The 11,664-nt window shown below is 37.2% G+C and overlaps 1 long non-coding RNA gene across 1 annotated transcript; it reads right to left on the bottom strand.

Annotated features, from left to right (window-relative positions):
* Positions 1 to 7,970: 7,970 nt before the first annotated feature.
* Positions 7,971 to 9,800, bottom strand: LOC131166212 (uncharacterized). The gene is made up of 4 exons (XR_009139769.1): positions 9,601 to 9,800; positions 9,463 to 9,508; positions 9,301 to 9,363; positions 7,971 to 8,175 (listed from the first exon to the last, which is right to left on the bottom strand). It is a non-coding gene; the product is annotated as an uncharacterized LOC131166212 (long non-coding RNA).
* Positions 9,801 to 11,664: the final 1,864 nt, after the last annotated feature.

Raw genomic sequence — 11,664 nt, forward strand, 5'->3', positions numbered from 1 at the left:
CACATCACTAATAGCAACACAGATCTGATATCATACACACATTCATGATTATTTTTATTGATAATTCCCGAGAATAAAGAAGTTTATCCGCCCATACAAGTAGTTTTCCTATGCTCTAACACTAATGCTAGGGCACTTACCTTACTCAGTGAGCTACTGGGTTATGTATCCAGGTAAAGTCTTTGAGAATAGGGAAGATTACTCGCCCATATGTAGCGACCCAGCCCTTTATACGGACTCAGGTGTCACTCACTTATACATAATACTTGTACCTGTTCCAGATATGTAGACAACCCGCCCTAAACAGGGACATACATGTGTAACTCATACATAATAATAATGTAAATGTTACGGAAAAACATAAACATTCATTGGGATTTCTATCAGTCTTATACCAGAGTTTACTAATACATCCACAATTACATAAAACCAGACTTAGAATAAATTCTTATTATTACAACCTTCTAAAAAGGACTTTCATCTAGGTTTATTACAAGATTTAAAACGCTTATGTAAGCTAACCAAAAGTAATCTCCCCAACCCCTTTTTCTACTAGGACCGACATCCTGATGGACTTGAAAAAGGGTGAGACACCTCTCAGTAAGGAAGAAGGAGTTACAACAGTGTGTGACTGCATATAAGCTCATTTTCATAAGAACTCATGCATTTGAAACATTTGTTTATAATACTGTATCATAAAACATTTATTTGCACATCAAGTATTTAAATTATGCATATGATTATTAGAACACCTCCAGCTTGGTATGACAATTTGCCTATTTATCTCGTGGCATGGGTTGTGCACTGATTGCCTCCGACAGTGTCATGTTCGTGCAGACAAAGCCGAGCAACTTTTATGATACGACCACCCCCTGGTTTATTTTTACCAACAGCTTACTAACTCCTCGCAGGTCGACCATTTGATATACCCATACTGATTTTCTCATGTATGGTTGCACTGCCAGCATCGGTACCTAGCCCTAAGAGTTTATTTCAACCCCCGAACTGGAGTATTTTTCAACCCCTTTTTACTGAAGTTTCTTTCAACCTCTTTTGGTCACAAGTTGTGGTTCCAGTATCATATATACAATTTATAGCAAAACAACAACTTGTGCAATTCCAGTATTTTTCACAAATTCAGATAATCACATTGGGTTCAAACCAGCGCCTTTCCACTCAGTTTACCCCTCTTTGTTTACTGATTCAACTCGGTGTATCCCCGGCCTCCGTTTTTCACATTCTCAGTATAACAAATTGGAACTTCGTTCCCATGTCTATATCAATAGTATAGAAAATTCATGCATTTCCATTTCAACATATTCAATATAACAAATTGGAACTCTGTTCCCATAATCTATATCAATAGTATAGAAAATTCATACGTTTCCATTTCAACATATATCACACAAGTTTAATTCCAAAAACCCGCTAAATGATAGAAATTCAGTAAACATCATTTAAATGAATAAGTAAAGGATTCGTGCATCTCCTACTATAGTATAAATACAAATAAATGATTTTTGTAAAGTTTGAAGATCATACGCCGAAATCCTCATTTTTACCAAAAACCGTAAAATCATAAAACCGGCATTTCTACTCGGTAGAATTTAGCAAATAAGCAGTTAAATTAAACATAATAACATTAACTAGCTTTTTAGTGGTTTGGTTTTTCCAAATATGTTGTTGTAATCAAATTCCCCTTACCTTACACTCGAAACGAACTTCATTCGGAAACAATCCAAACCGATAACCCGGAATCCCGAAAACCTAAAACCATAGAACATAACCTTACTATATTTTCTACTACTATCCAAATATCTAATCAAAACTAAGATTAGATCCCTACCTCGATTTTTAAGGAAACCCAAAAATCTCCGAAACGACGATCTGATCCGCTAGAATGGTAGAGTTTCCTCTTCTAATCCATGCAGTACCCTCCGTTTTTGGAAACGGACAATGAACAACGAAGAATCTTAGAGAGAGAGAGAGAGCTCGGTGGTAGAGAGAGAGAGAGAGAGAGCTATATTTTATGAATTCTTAAACCCTAAGCAACCTCAAACACACCTTTAAAGCGTCATTTACCGAGTTAACTTCGTCGACAAAGCCACGTCGACGAGGCGGTGGCTTCGTTGACGAGGCTGTCGACATCCTTGTCGACGAAGCTCTGAATTTTGTTGACGAGGCTTTCCTGAGAACTCCCCAAAACCCCTCGGTATTCCCTTGTCAATGAGGCTCTGAATTTTGTTGACGAGGAACCATAGGGACCTCGTCGACGAAGGTAGCTTCCCTCTACTTTGGTACCACAAAAAATTACCAGGGCACTCACCTTTCTCAGCAAGCCCTCGAGTGGAGAACTCTACTTTACCATAAATACTTATATAATTAAAGTTACACGTATCTAATGCCATCATTTCACAAAGATGCACATACATACGCATACCACAACCAATCCACACAGGATACACACATATTTCATTCACACCCAAATAGGGTCCATATCCACACAAAATATAACGTCCACATAGGACTTACATCCACAAAGAAATATCGTCCACACAGGACTCTCATTCATACAAAACACACGGTCCACGCAGGACTAACACCTTCATAGAATACATGGTCCACACAGGACTAGTCCACATAGGACTAACACCTTCATAGAATACATGGTCCACACAGGACTAACACCTTCACAGAGTACATCGTGGCCCACACATGCACCACAACCACACAGATTACAAATCCACACACACACACAACCCCGTTCATAGTAAATCGGTAAAACAAACTCCTTATTCCACTGTCAATGTTTTACCCCCTTAATAAATGCCCATATAAAGACATCCTCAAACCACTGCCAACGTTATATGGTGATTTATATCAGGTATGATATAACGACCTCCTTATACCACTGCCAACACTATATTGCAATTTACATGAACCAAATTACACATCCAACGCATAACCAATCATTCAGGCACATCCACACATTTACCACAGTATTCATAATCAAACAATTCTCATAGTTGAACAGTATTCACAACCAAACAAAACTTATAACCTAATCAGTAGCCACATGCAAACAACAGTCGTAATCAAGCAATACTCGCAACCATTTAAATTTGAAAGTTATTTTCATACATATATATATATATATATATATATTATTTGTATACTCAAAATTAACCCGTTTAAAATTAATAAAAAGCTGCTATAACGTTTTCCCTTTACCTAGTTTCCTATATTACACCTATGGAAACCCCATAACGTCGCCTGCGCACTCACCCAAACCTTAATTCAAAAACTCGTGTTTATTAACCCAAACTTCAATAGAATGTCATTTTATCATTCCCTAGACCCTATATACTCCATAATAATAATAAAACTTAAAATACCCTACTTACCTTGGTTTTGGAGTGTTGCTCAAGTACTCCAAACTGAAAATATGTTCCGCTTATGTTGTAGAGAATCTTCCCAAGAATCTCATGGTAGCTTTTGATAGTCGAATCGGGCTAAATCCGGGTCAGATTTGAAGAAAATCAGTAAGGAAACCGAAACCCAATGAGAGAAAATGAGAGAGGAGAGAGAAATTCACAGAAAAGAGGATCTAGGGCCTATTTATAACCAGATCTTTGTCGACAAGACACGTGGGTTCATCGACGAAGCCAAGAAGAACATTCATCAACGAGATCAAAATGTTCGTCGATGAAGCGTTTAAAAACCCGAATTTTCCCTACTCTCGGTAATTCATCGTTGACGAGGAGAACAAATTCGTCGACGAGTCCCTGCTTGACACCCTTATTAAATTTCTTTTCCCCTTCCTTTTATTTATTTATTTTTTATTTTTTTAAGTTCGGGTTATTACAAAACTAATATAATTAAATATGCGTAAAAATAAACTTGAGAAAATTTCATGAAAAATAGCTAACATAATCAAAATTTACTTACTCTTACTTAACCATGTGAAACGGTCACAACGAATATCTCTGAAAATGAGATCAGAAAGAGTGAGTGAGTGAGAATTTTAAGTATAACAAAAATTCTCTCTCCACCATTAATTCTTTTACTCACTAATCCTTCTCTTTCTTTAAAAATTTATTGTGAAAAATGAAGGTTGAGAGCTTCCTATTTATAGAAAAATTTTAGGGTAGAAAATGAGATTTATAAAAGTGTAGGGAGAGGGGCAAAATTATAATTTTTTTAAAATGAAAGAATGGGAATGTGATGAGCTTGGGATGAGGGGTATGGGATGGGGATAGGGATACATGTGAGGGAAACAAAAAAAATGGAAGTGCTTGTCGACACTTCCATTTAATTAGTTTTTAATTAATTTACTTAATTAATTATTATCATTATTATTATTATTATTATTTTTTATCTCCATTTATCCTATGAAATTTCATTTTTGACTAGGCCGACCTCTAGGGAGCGACTAAGCCGCAATGGTCACTGAGCACTCGCTTAGACAAGGTCTTTCTTAAACATCAATCATGGAATCAATGATCCTAACAGAGAAACACTTTCATATTGATATTAACTTAATAACCATTTTTATTTTATTATTATTATTATACTTTAATTGTATATACATTTTTGGGGTCATTACATGGGAAGACTGGAAGAGGGGCTCAGGCGAAGCTAGGAAGAGGCAATTCGAGAAGAGGGAGAATCGGAGAACTGAGAAGTGGACTAGTGGAGAATGGAGATGGAGAACCCAGACGACCAGACCCAGAAGCTTCGCTGCGGTGTAAAGGACTCAGAGAACAGTAAACCTTAGCCCTCCTCCGCTCCGCCTTTTTTCCCCCCATCCTGCCCGCGCCTTTAACAAATTAACATATACTATATTACTAATTTATATTTAAAATTTAATTAATTATTAAATTGGTTAATTGGTTAACCAAATTTTTATTTTCTATTCACCGAACTGAAACCCGATTCACCAAAATGTTGGAAGGCATAATCGAATTAACCAAACCGATTTTTTAATCGAGCTGAATTGAACCGAATCGACCAATTTCAATCAATTAATTTGATTTTCCCCAAATTATGCTCACAATAATGACCCAAAATATTTTAATGATAAAATAATTAGGAAAAATAATAGATGAAAAAGATAAATAAGGAATAAAAGAAAAGAGGGGAAAAGAAAAATTTACAAAAAAAAAAAGGGAAAAAAAATTGTAAAATGCTACAAACAGGTGCTCGTTGACGAGCAGGATTTTCTTGTCAATGAGAGATCTTCAGAAACTTGTTGCCGAGTATGTGTGTTTCATCAACGAGGATTAACCGAGAGGGTTTGGTTGTTCTAAAACTCGTTGACAAGCTCACGGCCTTGTCGACGAACATTCTTCAGTGGTTCATCGACGAGTCTTATCTTCTCGTCGACGAGTCCACATGGCAACAAATGTAACGACCCGACCCTTAATTCGGACCCAGGTGTCACTCACTCATACAAAATACCTATACCTGCTCAAGATACGTAGACAACCCACCCTAAACAGGGACATACGGGTATAACTCATACATAACAGGAATGTAAATGTTGCGGAAAAACATAAACATTCATCGGAATTCTAATAGACATATACCAAAGTTTACTGTTATATCCTCAAATACATTTATACAGACTTAGAACATATCCTAATAATACAATCCCAAAAGAGATATTCCAACTACATTCAATATACACATAAACCACTTACGTATGTTATAACCAAAAACAATTCTATAAGTCCCTTAAGCAACTAGGACTGTAACGACTTGAATAAAATGGTAGTTAAAGAATAAAAGAAAAGGGATATGGGAAACGAAAACAGAAGGAGGCCATCAACTTCGTCGACGAGCGCTTCGCTTTCGTCGACGACATTGAACTTTGGAAGGACTAACGGAAAAAGGGGGGGAAACAACAGGACTTCGTCGACAAATACAGGGGATTCATCGACGAAGGCTTAAGAGAATTCGTTGACGAACACAGGGGCTCATTGACGAGAAAATACCGAGAGGGGTTCTGAGGCAGCCTGAATTTCGTCGACGAATACAGGGCTTTGTCGACGAAATTTGTGAAGGACTCGTCGACGAAGAACAAACTCGTCGACGAAATCCTCTGTTTTATATATATACGAAAATTCGGATAATTTGGCTTTTTAAAGAAGCCAATGCTCCCTCTCTCTCCCCCTTCGGCTCACTCTCTCTCTCTTTCTTCATTTTTTGGGCTATTTTTACGCCGGATCAACGATCCGAAGTCACCATGACGCTCCTGACGGAGTTCTCTCCAAATTTGCTGGAGCGGATCGTGGGAGAAAGTTAGTCGGAAATCATCTCAGAGTTGAGATAAGGCTTTTTAAGTCATATTTGGTCTTGCGCTAGTTATAAGAAATGTTGTGCGCATGAAAATACTGAAGTTTAATATTGGAGGTTTTCAGTTTCGGAGTATTGGTAAGGAAACCCCTCAGGTGTTAAACTTGAATGCTTTTGGGCAAAAACTTTCTACTCAATATGTGGGTTTTTGACAGTTGGGGAAAATATTGTATGCTTAGAAATACTGAACTTTAATTCTGGGATTTTTTATTTTCAGAGTGTTGAGTTAGGAACCCTACGGGTGCGGGGCAGTTTTATTAGGGGCTTTCTAGGGATCAGGTAAGGGGATAAACTAAACTAGTACTGTTTTGGAAAATGCTTATATATATATATATATATATATATATATATATATATAGATATCAATTGATTTGTGGAAAATGTATATGATTATATATATATAAATATGTCTTATATTTGCAAAATACTGTGAAAATGATCGTATGTTGAATATGTGGAAAATCTACTGTGTGGCATGAGTAAAAATGTTGTGAAATGCTATTTTTTGGGAATGTGGATGATATGGATTTTTATGATGGAAAACCAGCGTATGGGCCTAGATGTTTTACATATATATATATATGTGGATGTGATTTGTCGGCGTACGGGTCGTGTTATGTGGTTTGCCGGCGTATGGGCCGTGCTATGTGGTTTGCCAGCGTACGGGCTGCGCTATGTGGTTTGCCTGCGTACGGGCCGTGCTATGTAGTTTGCCAGTGTACGGGCTGTGCTATGTGATTTGTTGGCGTACGGACCGTGCTATGTGGTTTGCTAGCGTACGGGCTGTGCTATGTGATTTGCCGGCGTACAGGTCATGCTATGTTAAAATGTGTAATACCGGCGTACGGGCCGATGATTTTCATGGTACACGTATATATATATATATATATATATGTAAATGATATGATCGATGTGAAAATGAATGATATGAGATATCTATGTATCACGATTTTAGTATATGTATATGATATCAAAACCTGGTTGGCTTGGTTTAGGCTAACATTTGCACGGTACCGTTGTTATGTGTCCATGGTCCTCGTGATCATGATATCTGTGTTAACGCCGCTGTACAGAGTGATGTGAGATTGGATGGTCGATATGGTTATGTTCGAGGAGTGTGTTGTTATCGCCCCTGGTGTACGGACCAATCTGGGTAGACCCATCGGACCTACAGACTAGACTATCGACTTGGCAGTGGTCGGCCAACCATTGTCAGGTCCCACCTTCAGGCCACACAACCCAATCATGTGGGGGTAATACATGACAACAACCAGCTAAACTATCAGGATGGTTTTTATGTTATTATTATTATTATGATATGAGATGAGAAATGTTTATGAAAATGCAGTATGTTCTGCTATGTTTTGATAATACATATGTTTTCTTAGATTTGATAAACAGTATTGAATATGTTATGTATGGTATATGTAGAACACGATATACTCATGTTGCCACTGTAACGACCCGCTCTTTTTCGCATATTATTTTTTTTTATATAAATAAATTATCATCACATCATACATTCCAGCTCAGCAGGTCACAATCCACCTGGACCCGTGGGCACCAGGGATATAACAAAACATACAGCAGAAGCCTACGCAGCAGAAAGTACAAAATTATATACATCTCATCACAATGTGCATAACACATACCAGAGTCACTACAATTACTATCTCACAGTATATACATCCCAAAAATGAAATCTAGGGACAATCCCCACAAAAACCTAACTGTCCCTACCAAAAACTTACCCTTCCAAAGAGGGCAACCAACTGATCTAGATCAGCGGGGCTTTTCCCGCTCTCCTATCAGGGGCTCCTGAAAAATGTATAAGATTTAGGGGTGAGACACCTCTTAGTAAGGGAAATAAACTAATACCAGTGTGTGGCAACATGAGTATTCTGTGTTCTACATATACCATACATAACATATTCAATACTGTTTATCAAATCTGGGAAAACATATGCATATCAACACATAGCAGAATATACTGCATTTTCATAAACATATCTCATCTCATACACTAATAATAACATAAAACAATCCTGGTAGGTTAGCTGGCTGTTGTCATGTATTACCCCCACATGACTGGGTTGTGTGGCCCGAAGGCGGGACTTGACAATAGTTGGCCGACCACTGCCAAGTCAAACAGTAGTCTGTAGGTCCGATGGGTCTACCCAGACTGGTCCGTACACCAGGGGCGATAACAGCACACTTCTTGAAAATAACCACATCGACCATCCAATCTCACACCACTCCGTACAGCGGCGTTAACACAGATATCATGATCACGAAGACCATGGACACATAACAACGGTACCGTGCAAGTGCTAGCCTAGACCAAGCCAACCAGGTTCTGATATCATATACATATACTAAAATCGTGATACATAAATATCTCATATCATTTATTTTCGCATCAATCATATCATTTCACATATATACGTGTATCATAAAAATCATCGGCCCGTACGCCGGTATTACACATTTTAATATAGCACGGCCTGTACGCCGGCAAATCACATAGCACAGCCCGTACGCTGGCAATCCACATAGCACGGCCCATACGCCGACAATCACATAGCACAGCCCGTATGCTGGCAAATCACATAGCACAGCCCATACGCTGGCAAATCTCATCCACATAGCACGGCCCATACGCCGGCAAATCACATATACATATAAAAATATCTCGGCTCGTACGCCGGTTTTCCATCATAGAAATCCATATCATCCCCATTCCAAAAAAAAAACAGTACAAAACATTTTTATACTCATGCCACACTAAACAAATTTTCCTCGTATTCAACATATCATCATTTAAACAGTATTTTCCAAATATAAATCATATATATAAATATATTTATTTTTCCTAAAACCAGATGCTACATATATGTATACATGCATTTTCTTAAACAAAACTAGCTTAGTTTATCCCCTTACCTGATTCCTGAAAAGCCCCTAAGAAAATCTCCCCCGTACCCACAAGGTTCTCAACTCAACACCCTGAAAATGAAAACTCGCAGAATTAAAGTTCAGTATTTTCGTACGTACAACATTTTCTATAACTACCACTAAGTCAAATTCGACTTTAAAAAGTCTTACCTCAACTTAGGGATGATTTCCCACGTTCCCAATCAACACCCTGGAACTGAAAATTTCCAGTTTTAAAGTTCAGTATTTTTACGCGTATATCACTTTCTTCAACTGTCAAAAATCCAAATATTGAATATAAAGCCTTACCTTGGATTTGAGATGAAATCCAATTTCGTTTTCCTGACGATCCGTTCCGGCAAACTTGTAGAGAATTTCGCCAGGAGCGTCGTGGTGGTTTCGGTTTGTCGATCCGGCGTAAAACTAACCCGAAATCGAAGAGAGAGAGAGAGTTGTAGGAGAGAGAGAGAGAGAAAGTGAGAGAGAAGAGAGACACGGCCAACAAATCCAAAAATTGGATTTCCTTCCAAAGCTTCTTAAAGAAGCTTGCTAATTTAATAATATATATATATAATAAACCTAAAGTAAAGTAAAGAAGCTTTCATACCTTTTTTATATATATATATATATATATATATATACACACACACACACACAAGTATATATATATATATATATATTTGTTCCTTATCATACTGTTTATTTTATTTATTAATTTAATTAATTAATTTTATTTTATTATTTTATTATTATTATTATTATTATATTTTTTTTTTCGGGTTACTACAGCCACACATTAGTGTTAGTTTATTTCTCTTACTGAGAGGTGTCTCACCCCTAAATTTTATTAACTTTTCAGGAGCCCCGGATAGGAGAGTGGGAAAAGCCCCGCAAAATTAGTGTTGTTTATCTGCCCTCTGCAAAGGGTAAGTTTTTGGTAGGAACAGTTAGGTTTTTGTGGGAATTGTCCCTAAATTCCATTTTTGGGATGTATATATATTGAGAGATAGTGTTTATAGTACTCTGGTATGTATTGGGCACATTATGATGAGATGTATATAATTTTATACTTTCTGCTGCGTAGGCTTCTGCTGTATGTTTTGTTATATCCCTGGTACCCACGGGTCCAGGTGGATGGTGACCTGCTGAGCTGGATTGTGGGATATGTAGTATTGATTTTATGATGTTGATAATATAAAAAAAATGTGAAAAATGAGCAGGTCGTGACAGCTAAAAATGAGCAGGTTGTGATAAGGACCAACGTCCTGATGGACCTGAAAACAAAGGTTGTATATTGGGGTGAGACACCTCTCAGTAAGGAAGAAAGTGTTACAACAGTGTGTGATCACATATGCACATTTGAATAAAACCCATATATGTATATGTAAAACATTTCTTTACAATATTGCAATATATAAAATTTATTTGCACATTCTAGTATTTAAATCATGCATATGAATATTAGAACAACGACCAACTTGTCATAACATGTTTTGCCTGTTTACCCCATGGCACGAGTTGTGCACTGATATCATCAATAATGCCCTGTTCGTGCAGACATTTGTCAAGTATCTAATATATAATCCGACTACCCCTATCTGGTCTATTATTCCACCAGTGGTTTTATTACTCCTGCTAGTCGACTATCTATGTACCCACACTAATTTACATGTGTGGTTGCACTATACCCTTCCATCTGAAGAATTCCCTGCTATTGGGAGTATCTTTAACCTCCATTAATGAACCTTTTTCAACTTCTCACATCGGAGTATCTTTCAACCCCATTTACTGGAGCATCTTTCAACCCCTTTTTCTGGAGTATCTTTCAACCCCTTTTTGTAGCAAGTTGTGGTTTCATTTATCATATATACAATTTATAGCAAAATATAATAACCTGTGCAATTATAATATTTTCACAAATTCAGATAATCACATCGGGTTCAAACCAGCGCCTATCCACTCGGCTTATCCCTTTTTGTTTCACTGATAATGCTCAGTGTATAGCCGGCCTCTATTTTCCACACTTCCCGTATAACAAATTTGGAACTTCAGTTCCCATATCTCATATACATAGTATATCAAATTTGTAATGTCCCTCAATTTCTAAATATAAAATGTCACATAATAGATAAAATGGTCAACCCGAACTCGTGGGTAGCAGGGATATCTGTTAAACACAGCGGAAAACCTAGCAGCAGTAAACATAAAATCTTAACATCCAATCATAAAACATAATACCAGAGTTTACTACATCATCAATATATTATTTATATGTACAATTTCTAAAAAGTCAAAAACAAGACTAGGACCATACCACAAAAATCTCCTAGTCATAGTTCAACGCTTACCCTTCTAGTAGGGAAGCTCCACTCA

This window comes from Malania oleifera, chromosome 10 (genome assembly GCF_029873635.1).
Source record: "Malania oleifera isolate guangnan ecotype guangnan chromosome 10, ASM2987363v1, whole genome shotgun sequence".
NCBI lineage: Eukaryota > Viridiplantae > Streptophyta > Magnoliopsida > Santalales > Ximeniaceae > Malania > Malania oleifera.